This window comes from Leuciscus leuciscus, assembly GCF_965113295.1.
Source record: "Leuciscus leuciscus genome assembly, chromosome: 14".
Lineage (NCBI taxonomy): Eukaryota > Metazoa > Chordata > Actinopteri > Cypriniformes > Leuciscidae > Leuciscus > Leuciscus leuciscus.
This window is the reverse complement of record NC_138738.1, coordinates 133,007-154,107: the sequence shown is the minus strand read 5'-3', so window position 1 is coordinate 154,107 and position 21,101 is coordinate 133,007. Positions and strand designations below refer to the sequence as shown.

The 21,101-nt window shown below is 41.1% G+C and overlaps 1 protein-coding gene across 8 annotated transcripts in view; it reads right to left on the bottom strand.

Annotated features, from left to right (window-relative positions):
• Positions 1 to 21,101, bottom strand: part of LOC309513905 (histone deacetylase 4-like) — an 80,860-nt gene that overhangs the window by 34,748 nt on the left and 25,011 nt on the right. The window lies entirely within an intron of this gene.

Genomic DNA, 21,101 nt, shown 5'->3' with positions numbered 1-21,101 from the left:
AGAGAGAGATGGATAGACAGTCAGACTGATAGAGAGAGATGGATAGACAGACAGACAGACAGACTGATAGAGAGATGGATAGACAGTCAGACTGATAGAGAGAGATGGATAGACAGATAGACTGATAGAGAGATGGATAGTCAGACTGATGGAGAGAGATGGATAGACAGTCAGACTGATGGAGAGAGATGGATAGTCAGACTGATAGAGAGAGATGGATAGACAGTCAGACTGATAGAGAGATGGATAGACAGTCAGACTGATAGAGAGATGGATAGACAGTCAGACTGATAGAGAGAGATGGATAGACAGTCAGACTGATGGAGAGAGATGGATAGACAGTCAGACTGATGGAGAGAGATGGATAGTCAGACTGATAGAGAGATGGATAGACAGTCAGACTGATAGAGAGATGGATAGACAGTCAGACTGATAGAGAGAGATGGATAGACAGTCAGACTGATAGAGAGAGAGATGGATAGTCAGACTGATAGAGAGATGGATAGACAAACAGACAGACAGACTGATAGAGAGATGGATAGACAGTCAGACTGATAGAGAGAGAGATGGATAGACATAGATATTAAATATATGTACCTCAACTGTACGTCGTGAAATGCCAGCAGTTGTAACAGAATCCCCAGAGCAGTTCTTTATTGTCATCATGTCTTCATCATCCGTGCATGTAGCCTATAATAAAAGAGTTAAAAAAATGAGTTATAATTGATACTCATCAGACAAGGTCCCCATTACGCTAAACCTGAAGGAAGTGTGTGTATTTAATCACAGAGGGGTTTATATGGCATTCCTGAGACAATACAGGTCCCCACAAAGTACATTACACTAGAAACAGTGTGTAAGAGTCAAGACCACATATAATAGATGGACAAACAGATAGAGAGATGGATAGACAGTCAGACTGATAGAGAGAGATGGATAGACAGACAGACAGATAGAGAGATGGATAGACTGACTGATAGAGAGAGATGGATAGACAGTCAGACTGATAGAGAGAGATGGATAGACAGTCAGACTGATAGAGAGAGATGGATAGACAGACAGACTGATAGAGAGATGGATAGACAGACAGACTGATAGAGAGATGGATAGTCAGACTGATAGAGAGAGATGGATAGACAGTCACACTGATAGAGAGAGAGATGGATAGACAGTCAGACTGATAGAGAGAGATGGATAGACAGACAGACAGAGAGATGGATAGACAGTCAGACTGATAGAGAGAGAGATGGATAGACTGACTGATAGAGAGATGGATAGACTGACTGATAGAGAGAGATGGATAGACAGTCAGACTGATAGAGAGATGGATAGACAGTCAGACTGATAGAGAGAGAGATGGATAGACATAGATATTAAATATATGTACCTCAACTGTACGTCGTGAAATGCCAGCAGTTGTAACAGAATCCCCAGAGCAGTTCTTTATTGTCATCATGTCTTCATCATCCGTGCATGTAGCCTATAATAAAAGAGTTAAAAAAATGAGTTATAATTGATACTCATCAGACAAGGTCCCCATTACGCTAAACCTGAAGGAAGTGTGTGTATTTAATCACAGAGGGGTTTATATGGCATTCCTGAGACAATACAGGTCCCCACAAAGTACATTACACTAGAAACAGTGTGTAAGAGTCAAGACCACATATAATAGATAGAAAAACAGATAGAGAGATGGATAGACAGTCAGACTGATAGAGAGAGATGGATAGACAGTCAGACTGATAGAGAGAGATGGATAGACAGTCAGACTGATAGAGAGAGATGGATAGACAGACAGATAGAGAGATGGATAGACAGTCAGACTGATAGAGAGAGATGGATAGACAGTCAGACTGAGAGAGAGAGATGGATAGACAGACAGACTGATAGAGAGATGGATAGACAGATAGACAGATAGAGAGATGGATAGACAGTCAGACTGATAGAGAGAGATGGATAGACAGACAGATAGAGAGATGGATAGACAGTCAGACTGATAGAGAGAGATGGATAGACAGTCACACTGATAGAGAGAGATGGATAGACAGTCAGACTGATAGAGAGAGATGGATAGACAGTCAGACTGATAGAGAGAGAGATGGATAGACAGACAGACTGATAGAGAGATGGATAGACAGATAGACAGATAGAGAGATGGATAGACAGTCAGACTGATAGAGAGAGATGGATAGACAGACAGATAGAGAGATGGATAGACAGTCACACTGATAGAGAGAGATGGATAGACAGACAGACAGATAGAGAGATGGATAGACAGTCAGACTGATAGAGAGAGATGGATAGACAGTCACACTGATAGAGAGAGATGGATAGACAGTCAGACTGATAGAGAGAGATGGATAGACAGTCAGACTGATAGAGAGAGATGGATAGACAGTCAGACTGATAGAGAGAGAGATGGATAGACAGATAGACTGATAGAGAGATGGATAGTCAGACTGATGGAGAGAGATGGATAGACAGTCAGACTGATGGAGAGAGATGGATAGTCAGACTGATAGAGAGATGGATAGACAGTCAGACTGATAGAGAGAGATGGATAGACAGTCAGACTGATAGAGAGAGATGGATAGACAGACTGATGGAGAGAGATGGATAGACAGTCAGACTGATGGAGAGAGATGGATAGTCAGACTGATAGAGAGAGATGGATAGACAGTCAGACTGATAGAGAGATGGATAGACAGTCAGACTGATAGAGAGAGATGGATAGTCAGACTGATAGAGAGAGATGGATAGACAGTCAGACTGATAGAGAGATGGATAGACAGTCAGACTGATAGAGAGAGATGGATAGACAGTCAGACTGATAGAGAGAGATGGATAGTCAGACTGATAGAGAGATGGATAGACAAACAGACAGACAGACAGATAGAGAGATGGATAGACAGTCAGACTGATAGAGAGAGAGATGGATAGACAGTCAGACTGATAGAGAGATGGATAGTCAGACTGATAGAGAGAGAGATGGATAGACATAGATATTAAATATATGTACCTCAACTGTACGTCGTGAAATGCCAGCAGTTGTAACAGAATCCCCAGAGCAGTTCTTTATTGTCATCATGTCTTCATCATCCGTGCATGTAGCCTATAATAAAAGAGTTAAAAAAATGAGTTATAATTGATACTCATCAGACAAGGTCCCCATTACGCTAAACCTGTAGGAAGTGTGTGTATTTAATCACAGAGGGGTTTATATGGCATTCCTGAGACAATACAGGTCCCCACAAAGTACATTACACTAGAAACAGTGTGTAAGAGTCAAGACCACATATAATAGATGGACAAACAGATAGAGAGATGGATAGACAGTCAGACTGATAGAGAGAGATGGATAGACAGACAGACAGATAGAGAGATGGATAGACTGACTGATAGAGAGAGATGGATAGACAGTCAGACTGATAGAGAGAGATGGATAGACAGACAGACAGACAGACAGACAGACAGATAGAGAGAGATGGATAGACAGTCAGACTGATAGAGAGAGATGGATAGACAGACAGACTGATAGAGAGAGATGGATAGACAGACAGACTGATAGAGAGATGGATAGTCAGACTGATAGAGAGAGATGGATAGACAGTCACACTGATAGAGAGAGAGATGGATAGACAGTCAGACTGATAGAGAGAGATGGATAGACAGACAGACAGACTGATAGAGAGATGGATAGACAGTCAGACTGATAGAGAGAGAGAGATGGATAGACTGACTGATAGAGAGATGGATAGACTGACTGATAGAGAGAGATGGATAGACAGTCAGACTGATAGAGAGAGATGGATAGACAGACAGATAGAGAGATGGATACAGTCAGACTGATAGAGAGAGATGGATAGACAGACAGACTGATAGAGAGAGATGGATAGACAGTCAGACTGATAGAGAGAGATGGATAGACAGACAGATAGAGAGATGGATAGACAGACAGACAGATAGAGAGATGGAAAGACAGTCAGACTGATAGAGAGAGATGGATAGACAGTCAGACTGATAGAGAGAGATGGATAGACAGTCAGACTGATAGAGAGAGATGGATAGACAGTCAGACTGATAGCGAGAGATGGATAGACAGACAGACAGATAGAGAGATGGAAAGACAGTCAGACTGATAGAGAGAGATGGATAGACAGTCAGACTGATAGAGAGAGATGGATAGACAGTCAGACTGATAGCGAGAGATGGATAGACATTCAGACTGATAGAGAGAGATGGATAGACAGTCAGACTGATAGAGAGATGGATAGTCAGACTGATAGAGAGAGAGATGGATAGACAGACAGAGAGACTGATAGAGAGATGGATAGTCAGACTGATAGAGAGAGATGGATAGACAGACAGACAGATAGAGAGATGGATAGACAGTCAGACTGATAGAGAGATGGATAGACAGTCAGACTGATAGAGAGAGATGGATAGACAGTCAGACTGATAGAGAGATGGATAGTCAGACTGATAGAGAGAGAGATGGATAGACATAGATATTAAATATATGTACCTCAACTGTACGTCGTGAAATGCCAGCAGTTGTAACAGAATCCCCAGAGCAGTTCTTTATTGTCATCATGTCTTCATCATCCGTGCATGTAGCCTATAATAAAAGAGTTAAAAAAATGAGTTATAATTGATACTCATCAGACAAGGTCCCCATTACGCTAAACCTGTAGGAAGTGTGTGTATTTAATCACAGAGGGGTTTATATGGCATTCCTGAGACAATACAGGTCCCCACAAAGTACATTACACTAGAAACAGTGTGTAAGAGTCAAGACCACATATAATAGATGGACAAACAGATAGAGAGATGGATAGACAGTCAGACTGATAGAGAGAGATGGATAGACAGACAGACAGATAGAGAGATGGATAGACTGACTGATAGAGAGAGATGGATAGACAGTCAGACTGATAGAGAGAGATGGATAGACAGACAGACAGACAGATAGAGAGATGGATAGACTGACTGATAGAGAGAGATGGATAGACAGTCAGACTGATAGAGAGAGATGGATAGACAGACAGACTGATAGAGAGAGATGGATAGACAGACAGACTGATAGAGAGATGGATAGTCAGACTGATAGAGAGAGATGGATAGACAGTCACACTGATAGAGAGAGAGATGGATAGACAGTCAGACTGATAGAGAGAGATGGATAGACAGACAGACAGACTGATAGAGAGATGGATAGACAGTCAGACTGATAGAGAGAGAGAGATGGATAGACTGACTGATAGAGAGATGGATAGACTGACTGATAGAGAGAGATGGATAGACAGTCAGACTGATAGAGAGATGGATAGACAGTCAGACTGATAGAGAGATGGATAGACAGTCAGACTGATAGAGAGAGAGATGGATAGACAGTCAGACTGATAGAGAGAGAGATGGATAGACATAGATATTAAATATATGTACCTCAACTGTACGTCGTGAAATGCCAGCAGTTGTAACAGAATCCCCAGAGCAGTTCTTTATTGTCATCATGTCTTCATCATCCGTGCATGTAGCCTATAATAAAAGAGTTAAAAAAATTAGTTATAATTGATACTCATCAGACAAGGTCCCCATTACGCTAAACCTGTAGGAAGTGTGTGTATTTAATCACAGAGGGGTTTATATGGCATTCTTGAGACAATACAGGTCCCCACAAAGTACATTACACTAGAAACAGTGTGTAAGAGTCAAGACCACATATAATAGATGGACAAACAGATAGAGAGATGGATACAGTCAGACTGATAGAGAGAGATGGATAGACAGACAGACTGATAGAGAGAGATGGATAGACAGTCAGACTGATAGAGAGAGATGGATAGACAGACAGATAGAGAGATGGATAGACAGACAGACAGATAGAGAGATGGAAAGACAGTCAGACTGATAGAGAGAGATGGATAGACAGTCAGACTGATAGAGAGAGATGGATAGACAGTCAGACTGATAGAGAGAGATGGATAGACAGTCAGACTGATAGAGAGAGATGGATAGACAGTCAGACTGATAGCGAGAGATGGATAGACAGACAGACAGATAGAGAGATGGAAAGACAGTCAGACTGATAGAGAGAGATGGATAGACAGTCAGACTGATAGAGAGAGATGGATAGACAGTCAGACTGATAGCGAGAGATGGATAGACATTCAGACTGATAGAGAGAGATGGATAGACAGTCAGACTGATAGAGAGATGGATAGTCAGACTGATAGAGAGAGAGATGGATAGACAGACAGACAGACTGATAGAGAGATGGATAGTCAGACTGATAGAGAGAGATGGATAGACAGACAGACAGATAGAGAGATGGATAGACAGTCAGACTGATAGAGAGATGGATAGACAGTCAGACTGATAGAGAGAGATGGATAGACAGTCAGACTGATAGAGAGATGGATAGTCAGACTGATAGAGAGATGGATAGATAGTCAGACTGATAGAGAGAGAGATGGATAGACATAGATATTAAATATATGTACCTCAACTGTACGTCGTGAAATGCCAGCAGTTGTAACAGAATCCCCAGAGCAGTTCTTTATTGTCATCATGTCTTCATCATCCGTGCATGTAGCCTATAATAAAAGAGTTAAAAAAATGAGTTATAATTGATACTCATCAGACAAGGTCCCCATTACGCTAAACCTGTAGGAAGTGTGTGTATTTAATCACAGAGGGGTTTATATGGCATTCCTGAGACAATACAGGTCCCCACAAAGTACATTACACTAGAAACAGTGTGTAAGAGTCAAGACCACATATAATAGATGGACAAACAGATAGAGAGATGGATAGACAGTCAGACTGATAGAGAGAGATGGATAGACAGACAGACAGATAGAGAGATGGATAGACAGTCAGACTGATAGAGAGAGATGGATAGACAGACAGATAGAGAGATGGATAGACTGACTGATAGAGAGAGATGGATAGACAGTCAGACTGATAGAGAGAGATGGATAGACAGACAGACAGACAGATAGAGAGATGGATAGACTGACTGATAGAGAGAGATGGATAGACAGTCAGACTGATAGAGAGAGATGGATAGACAGACAGACTGATAGAGAGAGATGGATAGACAGACAGACTGATAGAGAGATGGATAGTCAGACTGATAGAGAGAGATGGATAGACAGTCACACTGATAGAGAGAGAGATGGATAGACAGTCACACTGATAGAGAGAGATGGATAGACAGACAGACAGACTGATAGAGAGATGGATAGACAGTCAGACTGATAGAGAGAGAGAGATGGATAGACTGACTGATAGAGAGATGGATAGACTGACTGATAGAGAGAGATGGATAGACAGTCAGACTGATAGAGAGATGGATAGACAGTCAGACTGATAGAGAGAGAGATGGATAGACAGTCAGACTGATAGAGAGAGAGATGGATAGACATAGATATTAAATATATGTACCTCAACTGTACGTCGTGAAATGCCAGCAGTTGTAACAGAATCCCCAGAGCAGTTCTTTATTGTCATCATGTCGTCTTCATCCGTGCATGTAGCCTATAATAAAAGAGTTAAAAAAATGAGTTATAATTGATACTCATCAGACAAGGTCCCCATTACGCTAAACCTGTAGGAAGTGTGTGTATTTAATCACAGAGGGGTTTATATGGCATTCCTGAGACAATACAGGTCCCCACAAAGTACATTACACTAGAAACAGTGTGTAAGAGTCAAGACCACATATAATAGATGGACAAACAGATAGAGAGATGGATAGACAGTCAGACTGATAGAGAGAGATGGATAGACAGACAGACAGATAGAGAGATGGATAGACTGACTGATAGAGAGAGATGGATAGACAGTCAGACTGATAGAGAGAGATGGATAGACAGACAGACAGACAGATAGAGAGATGGATAGACTGACTGATAGAGAGAGATGGATAGACAGTCAGACTGATAGCGAGAGATGGATAGACATTCAGACTGATAGAGAGAGATGGATAGACAGTCAGACTGATAGAGAGATGGATAGTCAGACTGATAGAGAGAGAGATGGATAGACAGACAGACAGACTGATAGAGAGATGGATAGTCAGACTGATAGAGAGAGATGGATAGACAGACAGACAGATAGAGAGATGGATAGACAGTCAGACTGATAGAGAGAGATGGATAGACAGTCAGACTGATAGAGAGAGATGGATAGACAGTCAGACTGATAGAGAGATGGATAAACAGACAGACAGAGAGAGATGGATAGACAGACAGACAGATAGAGAGATGGATAGACAGTCAGACTGATAGAGAGATGGATAGACAGTCAGACTGATAGAGAGAGAGATGGATAGACAGTCAGACTGATAGAGAGAGAGATGGATAGACATAGATATTAAATATATGTACCTCAACTGTACGTCGTGAAATGCCAGCAGTTGTAACAGAATCCCCAGAGCAGTTCTTTATTGTCATCATGTCTTCATCATCCGTGCATGTAGCCTATAATAAAAGAGTTAAAAAAATGAGTTATAATTGATACTCATCAGACAAGGTCCCCATTACGCTAAACCTGTAGGACGTGTGTGTATTTAATCACAGAGGGGTTTATATGGCATTCCTGAGACAATACAGGTCCCCACAAAGTACATTACACTAGAAACAGTGTGTAAGAGTCAAGACCACATATAATAGATAGAAAAACAGATAGAGAGATGGATAGACAGTCAGACTGATAGAGAGAGATAGATAGACAGTCAGACTGATAGAGAGAGATGGATAGACAGACAGATAGAGAGATGGATAGACAGTCAGACTGATAGAGAGAGATGGATAGACAGTCAGACTGATAGAGAGATGGATAGACAGACAGACTGATAGAGAGAGATGGATAGTCAGACTGATAGAGAGAGATGGATAGACAGTCAGACTTATAGAGAGATGGATAGACAGACAGACTGATAGAGAGAGATGGATAGACAGACAGACTGATAGAGAGATGGATAGACAGACAGACTGATAGAGAGATGGATAGTCAGACTGATAGAGAGAGATGGATAGACAGTCACACTGATAGAGAGAGAGATGGATAGACAGTCAGACTGATAGAGAGAGATGGATAGACAGACAGACAGAGAGATGGATAGACAGTCAGACTGATAGAGAGAGAGATGGATAGACTGACTGATAGAGAGATGGATAGACTGACTGATAGAGAGAGATGGATAGACAGTCAGACTGATAGAGAGATGGATAGACAGTCAGACTGATAGAGAGAGAGATGGATAGACATAGATATTAAATATATGTACCTCAACTGTACGTCGTGAAATGCCAGCAGTTGTAACAGAATCCCCAGAGCAGTTCTTTATTGTCATCATGTCTTCATCATCCGTGCATGTAGCCTATAATAAAAGAGTTAAAAAAATGAGTTATAATTGATACTCATCAGACAAGGTCCCCATTACGCTAAACCTGAAGGAAGTGTGTGTATTTAATCACAGAGGGGTTTATATGGCATTCCTGAGACAATACAGGTCCCCACAAAGTACATTACACTAGAAACAGTGTGTAAGAGTCAAGACCACATATAATAGATAGAAAAACAGATAGAGAGATGGATAGACAGTCAGACTGATAGAGAGAGATGGATAGACAGTCAGACTGATAGAGAGAGATGGATAGACAGTCAGACTGATAGAGAGAGATGGATAGACAGACAGATAGAGAGATGGATAGACAGTCAGACTGATAGAGAGAGATGGATAGACAGTCAGACTGAGAGAGAGAGATGGATAGACAGACAGACTGATAGAGAGATGGATAGACAGATAGACAGATAGAGAGATGGATAGACAGTCAGACTGATAGAGAGAGATGGATAGACAGACAGATAGAGAGATGGATAGACAGTCAGACTGATAGAGAGAGATGGATAGACAGTCACACTGATAGAGAGAGATGGATAGACAGTCAGACTGATAGAGAGAGATGGATAGACAGTCAGACTGATAGAGAGAGAGATGGATAGACAGACAGACTGATAGAGAGATGGATAGACAGATAGACAGATAGAGAGATGGATAGACAGTCAGACTGATAGAGAGAGATGGATAGACAGACAGATAGAGAGATGGATAGACAGTCACACTGATAGAGAGAGATGGATAGACAGACAGACAGATAGAGAGATGGATAGACAGTCAGACTGATAGAGAGAGATGGATAGACAGTCACACTGATAGAGAGAGATGGATAGACAGTCAGACTGATAGAGAGAGATGGATAGACAGTCAGACTGATAGAGAGAGATGGATAGACAGTCAGACTGATAGAGAGAGAGATGGATAGACAGATAGACTGATAGAGAGATGGATAGTCAGACTGATGGAGAGAGATGGATAGACAGTCAGACTGATGGAGAGAGATGGATAGTCAGACTGATAGAGAGATGGATAGACAGTCAGACTGATAGAGAGAGATGGATAGACAGACTGATGGAGAGAGATGGATAGACAGTCAGACTGATGGAGAGAGATGGATAGTCAGACTGATAGAGAGAGATGGATAGACAGTCAGACTGATAGAGAGATGGATAGACAGTCAGACTGATAGAGAGAGATGGATAGTCAGACTGATAGAGAGAGATGGATAGACAGTCAGACTGATAGAGAGATGGATAGACAGTCAGACTGATAGAGAGAGATGGATAGACAGTCAGACTGATAGAGAGAGATGGATAGTCAGACTGATAGAGAGATGGATAGACAAACAGACAGACAGACAGATAGAGAGATGGATAGACAGTCAGACTGATAGAGAGAGAGATGGATAGACAGTCAGACTGATAGAGAGATGGATAGTCAGACTGATAGAGAGAGAGATGGATAGACATAGATATTAAATATATGTACCTCAACTGTACGTCGTGAAATGCCAGCAGTTGTAACAGAATCCCCAGAGCAGTTCTTTATTGTCATCATGTCTTCATCATCCGTGCATGTAGCCTATAATAAAAGAGTTAAAAAAATGAGTTATAATTGATACTCATCAGACAAGGTCCCCATTACGCTAAACCTGTAGGAAGTGTGTGTATTTAATCACAGAGGGGTTTATATGGCATTCCTGAGACAATACAGGTCCCCACAAAGTACATTACACTAGAAACAGTGTGTAAGAGTCAAGACCACATATAATAGATGGACAAACAGATAGAGAGATGGATAGACAGTCAGACTGATAGAGAGAGATGGATAGACAGACAGACAGATAGAGAGATGGATAGACTGACTGATAGAGAGAGATGGATAGACAGTCAGACTGATAGAGAGAGATGGATAGACAGACAGACAGACAGACAGACAGACAGATAGAGAGAGATGGATAGACAGTCAGACTGATAGAGAGAGATGGATAGACAGACAGACTGATAGAGAGAGATGGATAGACAGACAGACTGATAGAGAGATGGATAGTCAGACTGATAGAGAGAGATGGATAGACAGTCACACTGATAGAGAGAGAGATGGATAGACAGTCAGACTGATAGAGAGAGATGGATAGACAGACAGACAGACTGATAGAGAGATGGATAGACAGTCAGACTGATAGAGAGAGAGAGATGGATAGACTGACTGATAGAGAGATGGATAGACTGACTGATAGAGAGAGATGGATAGACAGTCAGACTGATAGAGAGATGGATAGACAGTCAGACTGATAGAGAGATGGATAGACAGTCAGACTGATAGAGAGAGAGATGGATAGACAGTCAGACTGATAGAGAGAGAGATGGATAGACATAGATATTAAATATATGTACCTCAACTGTACGTCGTGAAATGCCAGCAGTTGTAACAGAATCCCCAGAGCAGTTCTTTATTGTCATCATGTCTTCATCATCCGTGCATGTAGCCTATAATAAAAGAGTTAAAAAAATGAGTTATAATTGATACTCATCAGACAAGGTCCCCATTACGCTAAACCTGTAGGAAGTGTGTGTATTTAATCACAGAGGGGTTTATATGGCATTCTTGAGACAATACAGGTCCCCACAAAGTACATTACACTAGAAACAGTGTGTAAGAGTCAAGACCACATATAATAGATGGACAAACAGATAGAGAGATGGATACAGTCAGACTGATAGAGAGAGATGGATAGACAGACAGACTGATAGAGAGAGATGGATAGACAGTCAGACTGATAGAGAGAGATGGATAGACAGACAGATAGAGAGATGGATAGACAGACAGACAGATAGAGAGATGGAAAGACAGTCAGACTGATAGAGAGAGATGGATAGACAGTCAGACTGATAGAGAGAGATGGATAGACAGTCAGACTGATAGAGAGAGATGGATAGACAGTCAGACTGATAGCGAGAGATGGATAGACAGACAGACAGATAGAGAGATGGAAAGACAGTCAGACTGATAGAGAGAGATGGATAGACAGTCAGACTGATAGAGAGAGATGGATAGACAGTCAGACTGATAGCGAGAGATGGATAGACATTCAGACTGATAGAGAGAGATGGATAGACAGTCAGACTGATAGAGAGATGGATAGTCAGACTGATAGAGAGAGAGATGGATAGACAGACAGACAGACTGATAGAGAGATGGATAGTCAGACTGATAGAGAGAGATGGATAGACAGACAGACAGATAGAGAGATGGATAGACAGTCAGACTGATAGAGAGATGGATAGACAGTCAGACTGATAGAGAGAGATGGATAGACAGTCAGACTGATAGAGAGATGGATAGTCAGACTGATAGAGAGAGAGATGGATAGACATAGATATTAAATATATGTACCTCAACTGTACGTCGTGAAATGCCAGCAGTTGTAACAGAATCCCCAGAGCAGTTCTTTATTGTCATCATGTCTTCATCATCCGTGCATGTAGCCTATAATAAAAGAGTTAAAAAAATGAGTTATAATTGATACTCATCAGACAAGGTCCCCATTACGCTAAACCTGTAGGAAGTGTGTGTATTTAATCACAGAGGGGTTTATATGGCATTCCTGAGACAATACAGGTCCCCACAAAGTACATTACACTAGAAACAGTGTGTAAGAGTCAAGACCACATATAATAGATGGACAAACAGATAGAGAGATGGATAGACAGTCAGACTGATAGAGAGAGATGGATAGACAGACAGACAGATAGAGAGATGGATAGACAGTCAGACTGATAGAGAGAGATGGATAGACAGACAGACAGATAGAGAGATGGATAGACAGACAGACAGATAGAGAGATGGATAGACTGACTGATAGAGAGAGATGGATAGACAGTCAGACTGATAGAGAGAGATGGATAGACAGACAGACAGACAGATAGAGAGATGGATAGACTGACTGATAGAGAGAGATGGATAGACAGTCAGACTGATAGAGAGAGATGGATAGACAGACAGACTGATAGAGAGAGATGGATAGACAGACAGACTGATAGAGAGATGGATAGTCAGACTGATAGAGAGAGATGGATAGACAGTCACACTGATAGAGAGAGAGATGGATAGACAGTCACACTGATAGAGAGAGATGGATAGACAGACAGACAGACTGATAGAGAGATGGATAGACAGTCAGACTGATAGAGAGAGAGAGATGGATAGACTGACTGATAGAGAGATGGATAGACTGACTGATAGAGAGAGATGGATAGACAGTCAGACTGATAGAGAGATGGATAGACAGTCAGACTGATAGAGAGATGGATAGACAGTCAGACTGATAGAGAGAGAGATGGATAGACAGTCAGACTGATAGAGAGAGAGATGGATAGACATAGATATTAAATATATGTACCTCAACTGTACGTCGTGAAATGCCAGCAGTTGTAACAGAATCCCCAGAGCAGTTCTTTATTGTCATCATGTCGTCTTCATCCGTGCATGTAGCCTATAATAAAAGAGTTAAAAAAATGAGTTATAATTGATACTCATCAGACAAGGTCCCCATTACGCTAAACCTGTAGGAAGTGTGTGTATTTAATCACAGAGGGGTTTATATGGCATTCCTGAGACAATACAGGTCCCCACAAAGTACATTACACTAGAAACAGTGTGTAAGAGTCAAGACCACATATAATAGATGGACAAACAGATAGAGAGATGGATAGACAGTCAGACTGATAGAGAGAGATGGATAGACAGACAGACAGATAGAGAGATGGATAGACTGACTGATAGAGAGAGATGGATAGACAGTCAGACTGATAGAGAGAGATGGATAGACAGACAGACAGACAGATAGAGAGATGGATAGACTGACTGATAGAGAGAGATGGATAGACAGTCAGACTGATAGCGAGAGATGGATAGACATTCAGACTGATAGAGAGAGATGGATAGACAGTCAGACTGATAGAGAGATGGATAGTCAGACTGATAGAGAGAGAGATGGATAGACAGACAGACAGACTGATAGAGAGATGGATAGTCAGACTGATAGAGAGAGATGGATAGACAGACAGACAGATAGAGAGATGGATAGACAGTCAGACTGATAGAGAGAGATGGATAGACAGTCAGACTGATAGAGAGAGATGGATAGACAGTCAGACTGATAGAGAGATGGATAAACAGACAGACAGAGAGAGATGGATAGACAGACAGACAGATAGAGAGATGGATAGACAGTCAGACTGATAGAGAGATGGATAGACAGTCAGACTGATAGAGAGAGAGATGGATAGACAGTCAGACTGATAGAGAGAGAGATGGATAGACATAGATATTAAATATATGTACCTCAACTGTACGTCGTGAAATGCCAGCAGTTGTAACAGAATCCCCAGAGCAGTTCTTTATTGTCATCATGTCTTCATCATCCGTGCATGTAGCCTATAATAAAAGAGTTAAAAAAATGAGTTATAATTGATACTCATCAGACAAGGTCCCCATTACGCTAAACCTGTAGGACGTGTGTGTATTTAATCACAGAGGGGTTTATATGGCATTCCTGAGACAATACAGGTCCCCACAAAGTACATTACACTAGAAACAGTGTGTAAGAGTCAAGACCACATATAATAGATAGAAAAACAGATAGAGAGATGGATAGACAGTCAGACTGATAGAGAGAGATAGATAGACAGTCAGACTGATAGAGAGAGATGGATAGACAGACAGATAGAGAGATGGATAGACAGTCAGACTGATAGAGAGAGATGGATAGACAGTCAGACTGATAGAGAGATGGATAGACAGACAGACTGATAGAGAGAGATGGATAGTCAGACTGATAGAGAGAGATGGATAGACAGTCAGACTTATAGAGAGATGGATAGACAGACAGACTGATAGAGAGAGATGGATAGACAGTCAGACTGATAGAGAGAGATGGATAGTCAGACTGATAGAGAGATGGATAGACAGACAGACAGACAGACAGACTGATATAGATGGATAGACAGTCAGACTGATAGAGAGATGGATAGACTGACTGATAGAGAGATATGGGTAGACAGTCAGACTGATAGAGAGATGGATAGACTGACTGATAGAGAGATATGGATAGACAGTCAGACTGATAGAGAGAGATGGATAGACAGTCAGACTGATAGAGAGAGATGGATAGTCAGACTGATAGAGAGAGATGGATAGTCAGACTGATAGAGAGATGGATAGACAGTCAGACTGATAGAGAGAGAGATGGATAGACAGTCAGACTGATAGAGAGATGGATAGACAGTCAGACTGATAGAGAGATGGATAGACATAGATATTAAATATATGTACCTCAACTGTACGTCGTGAAATGCCAGCAGTTGTAACAGAATCCCCAGAGCAGTTCTTTATTGTCATCATGTCTTCATCATCCGTGCATGTAGCCTATAATAAAAGAGTTAAAAAAATGAGTTATAATTGATACTCATCAGACAAGGTCCCCATTACGCTAAACCTGTAGGAAGTGTGTGTATTTAATCACAGAGGGGTTTATATGGCATTCTTGAGACAATACAGGTCCCCACAAAGTACATTACACTAGAAACAGTGTGTAAGAGTCAAGACCACATATAATAGATGGACAAACAGATAGAGAGATGGATACAGTCAGACTGATAGAGAGAGATGGATAGACAGACAGACAGATAGAGAGATGGATAGACAGACAGACAGATAGAGAGATGGAAAGACAGTCAGACTGATAGAGAGAGATGGATAGACAGTCAGACTGATAGAGAGAGATGGATAGACAGTCAGACTGATAGAGAGAGATGGATAGACAGTCAGACTGATAGAGAGAGATGGATAGACAGACAGAGAGAGAGATGGATAGACAGACAGATAGAGAGATGGATAGACAGACAGACAGACAGATAGAGAGATGGAAAGACAGTCAGACTGATAGAGAGAGATGGATAGACAGTCAGACTGATAGAGAGAGATGGATAGACAGTCAGACTGATAGAGAGAGATGGATAGACAGTCAGACTGATAGCGAGAGATGGATAGACATTCAGACTGATAGAGAGAGATGGATAGACAGTCAGACTGATAGAGAGATGGATAGTCAGACTGATAGAGAGAGAGATGGATAGACAGACAGACAGACTGATAGAGAGATGGATAGTCAGACTGATAGAGAGAGATGGATAGACAGACAGACAGATAGAGAGATGGATAGACAGTCAGACTGATAGAGAGATGGATAGACAGTCAGACTGATAGAGAGAGAGAGATGGATAGACAGAAAGACTGATAGAGAGATGGATAGACAGACAGATAGAGAGATGGATAGACAGAAAGACTGATAGAGAGATGGATAGACAGACAGACTGATAGAGAGAGATGGATAGACAGACAGACAGACAGACAGACTGATAGAGAGATGGATAGACAGTCAGACTGATAGAGAGATGGATAGACAGACAGATAGAGAGATGGATAGACAGTCAGACTGATAGAGAGATGGATAGACAGATAGACTGATAGAGAGATGGATAGACAGACTGATAGAGAGAGATGGATAGACAGACAGACAGACAGACTGATAGAGATGGATAGACAGTCAGACTGATAGAGAGAGAGATGGATAGACAGTCAGACTGATAGAGAGAGAGATGGATAGACAGACAGATAGAGAGATGGATAGACAGACAGACTGATAGAGAGAGATGGATAGTCAGACTGATAGAGAGAGATGGATAGACAGTCAGACTGATAGAGAGATGGATAGACAGTCAGACTGATAGAGAGATGGATAGACAGTCAGACTGATAGAGAGATGGATAGACAGACAGACAGATAGAGAGATGGATAGACAGATAGACTGATAGACAGACAGACTGATAGAGAGATGGATAGACAGTCAGACTGATAGAGAGAGAGATGGATAGACAGACAGACAGATAGAGAGATGGATAGACAGTCAGACTGATAGAGAGATGGATAGACAGATAGACTGATAGAGAGATGGATAGACTGACTGATAGAGAGAGATGGATAGACTGACTGATAGAGAGAGATGGATAGACTGACTGATAGAGAGAGATGGATAGACAGACAGACTGATAGAGAGAGATGGATAGACAGTCAGACTGATAGAGAGAGAGATGGATAGACTGACAGACAGATAGAGAGATGGATAGACAGTCAGACTGATAGAGAGAGAGATGGATAGACAGACAGACAGATAGAGAGATGGATAAACAGTCAGACTGATAGAGAGATGGATAGACAGTCAGACTGATAGAGAGATGGATAGACAGATAGACTGATAGAGAGAGATGGATAGACTGACTGATAGAGAGAGATGGATAGACAGACAGACTGATAGAGAGAGATGGATAGACAGTCAGACTGATAGAGAGAGATGGATAGACAGACAGACAGTCAGACTGATAGAGAGATGGATAGACTGACTGATAGAGAGAGATGGATAGACAGTCAGACTGATAGAGAGAGATGGATAGTCAGACTGATAGAGAGAGATGGATAGTCAGACTGATAGAGAGAGATGGATAGACAGACAGACTGATAGAGAGAGATGGATAGTCAGACTGATAGAGAGAGATGGATAGACAGACTGACTGATAGAGAGAGATGGATAGTCAGACTGATGGAGAGAGATGGATAGTCAGACTGATAGAGAGATGGATAGACAGTCAGACTGATAGAGAGATGGATAGACTGACTGATAGAGAGAGATGGATAGACTGACTGATAGAGAGAGATGGATAGACAGACAGACTGATAGAGAGAGATGGATAGACAGTCAGACTGATAGAGAGAGATGGATAGTCAGACTGATAGAGAGAGAGATGGATAGACAGTCAGACTGATAGAGAGAGATGGATAGTCAGACTGATAGAGAGAGATGGATAGTCAGACTGACTGATAGAGAGAGATGGATAGTCAGACTGATGGAGAGAGATGGATAGTCAGACTGATAGAGAGAGATGGATAGACAGTCAGACTGATAGAGAGATGGATAGACTGACTGATAGAGAGAGATGGATAGACAGTCAGACTGATAGAGAGATGGATAGTCAGACTGATAGAGAGAGATGGATAGACAGTCAGACTGATAGAGAGATGGATAGACTGACTGACAGAGAGAGATGGATAGTCAGACTGATAGAGAGATGGATAGACAGTCAGACTGATAGAGAGATGGATAGACAGTCAGACTGATAGAGAGAGAGATGGATAGACATAGATATTAAATATATGTACCTCAACTGTACGTCGTGAAATGCCAGCAGTTGTAACAGAATCCCCAGAGCAGTTCTTTATTGTCATCATGTCTTCATCATCCGTGCATGTAGCCTATAATAAAAGAGTTAAAAAAATGAGTTAATATTCAACAATATTATTGATCTCCTGCACTGACAGCATTATATGAGAACTGAACTGAGCTAGGCGATGACATCACTGTTTTCTCAAGAGCAGCAGCGGCTGTATATATAAATCAACTAAATTAATTACTAATGCTTTTTCCAACCTAAATTAATAAATTATGAACTAAGTAGTGAACTAACTTAGGATGGACTATGACGCTATTTTCTTCTAGAGCTGCTGTACAGCCGAAACAAACTTGGTTGCATTATTTTCCTGTTGTCACTGTAAAGCAGCTTTTCAAACAATCTGTATTGTAAAAAGGTTGGAATATCGATAATCTATTGTGAAAAAAAAAGCACTGCGATAGTTAGCTCTATCGATATTTTAGCACAGCCCTACTGATAGAGAGATAGATGGATAGACAGACATACACACCCATAACTGTAAAAATGAGAAAAGTAGACAAATTTTGCCAAACCTTTCTCCAAGGCCAGTCACTTCCTCCATAGTCATATGAGATTTCTTCTCCAGGAATGATGTCTTTTGCTGCAAAAAGGCACAAATGTGGCTTTCCCTCGACAATAACCTTTTTCATTATGCAATTTGGGTTCCTGCAGTCATCATTCACAAGCCGGCCAAGAGTGGTGTTCTCATGAGTTGCATCAATGCTTGGGAGGAGAAAAAAAAAAAAAAAAAAACACATTGAATTTATATTAAGGTTTAGCCTAACAAACCGTGGCTGGGTTTCCCGAAACCTTCTTAACGCTATGTCATTCTTAAGTTACACCTTAAAGAGGCTATATGCGATTTTCTGAAATTTAAACCCGCGACTGACACCTGTGGCCAAAAAACAGAACTGCTCTTCCTTTCTGCTCGCTCTCGTACGTGCACACTTCACAAGTCATCCACTGCAAAGAAGTCAACATTATGTTTACAGAGGTAAGAACAGTCAAATACATATATTGTTTGAGAAACTAAGTTTGTTTGCTGACTAGCGGTGGTGGCAGAGTGATCTGAAACGTTTAACATGAATGCGCTTGACGTCACATCCGCAGACAGCGCGCGAAAAATCCGACCCGACAGAAAATAGGAAAAATAGGATACAGGCTTATACTGCCCTACAAAGGCAAAAGACCTTAAGTCGCTAGAGTGTGGAACTGAGAAAAATTACTTTAAAGATTTTTAGTTGTCCCGCCAAATTAATTATAGGTAGGACACTGGAAATCTGGCAAATAGATGTTTTAGTAATGGAAATTATATACATAAAAAAATGATATATACATTTTAAAGTTACTGTACTCTGCCTTTGTATTGTCAGCAAAAAGTGAGAAGTCATGCCAAGGCAAAAGGCAGTAGTAACTTCCACATTATCAATATTTAGTTGCTGATGATCACCATTAACGAAATCATTATGTACACACCTGTATAAAATCTAGTGATCATGGCATTTATTTTGTATGATTTACAATTATTTATAGCCATCTACTTATTGCTATCCTGGGCTTTGGTTGCATTCTGATGGCATTATTAATACATTTGACATGACAAAATACCTCCATAGATATATTAGTCCAGTGTTGACTCGACCGCGTTTAGGGCGGGGCTGAAGGCGAAGTTTTTGGCACTTTGCCAGCTAGTTTGCCAAGCTTTAATTCTTGGTTGTATTCATCTGATACGGCAATGTGTAACGTTTTTCTGTCAACTCTGCATAATCCTTCGCGATCGATATCGCACGTTTGTCGATGGAGCGGGTTCAGACCATACTAAATGTTCTGACCGCTCTGAGGACATCAGAAGTTAGAGGGACTGATGGCAGCTGTACAAAGTACACAGGCTACACCGTAATTTAAATTTTAATGGACATTAAAACAAAGGCAGATAACCGTACAATCTGGTAGGTAGCATTATTTGATTGAACACCGGCACAGTAACTTCATATTGACGCGCGGCTAAACAAAGGCAGAGCACCGTAACTCAATTTTAACGTTCCAAAACAAAGCCAAAGAGCGGTAACTGATGTTACGGTGTTCTGCCTTGGTTTCCGTGGGCTTTTGGAAGTTACTGTTAAGACAAATCATTATTTTCTCGAAAAAAACCCCGAATTGATTCTAGATACTTATTCACATGATAAAGAAGGTCTTGAATGTGCCAAAAATATAAATAACTCATTTTCGACCAAAAACGAGGTTACGGTCTTTTGCCTTTGCACGGCAGTATAGGTGCTCCCACTGTGAGCGGACAAGGTGTCAGTATGCTCATCAGGAGATGTTTGAGTCATAAATGGTAAAATAAAAAGGCTATTGTTACGTTT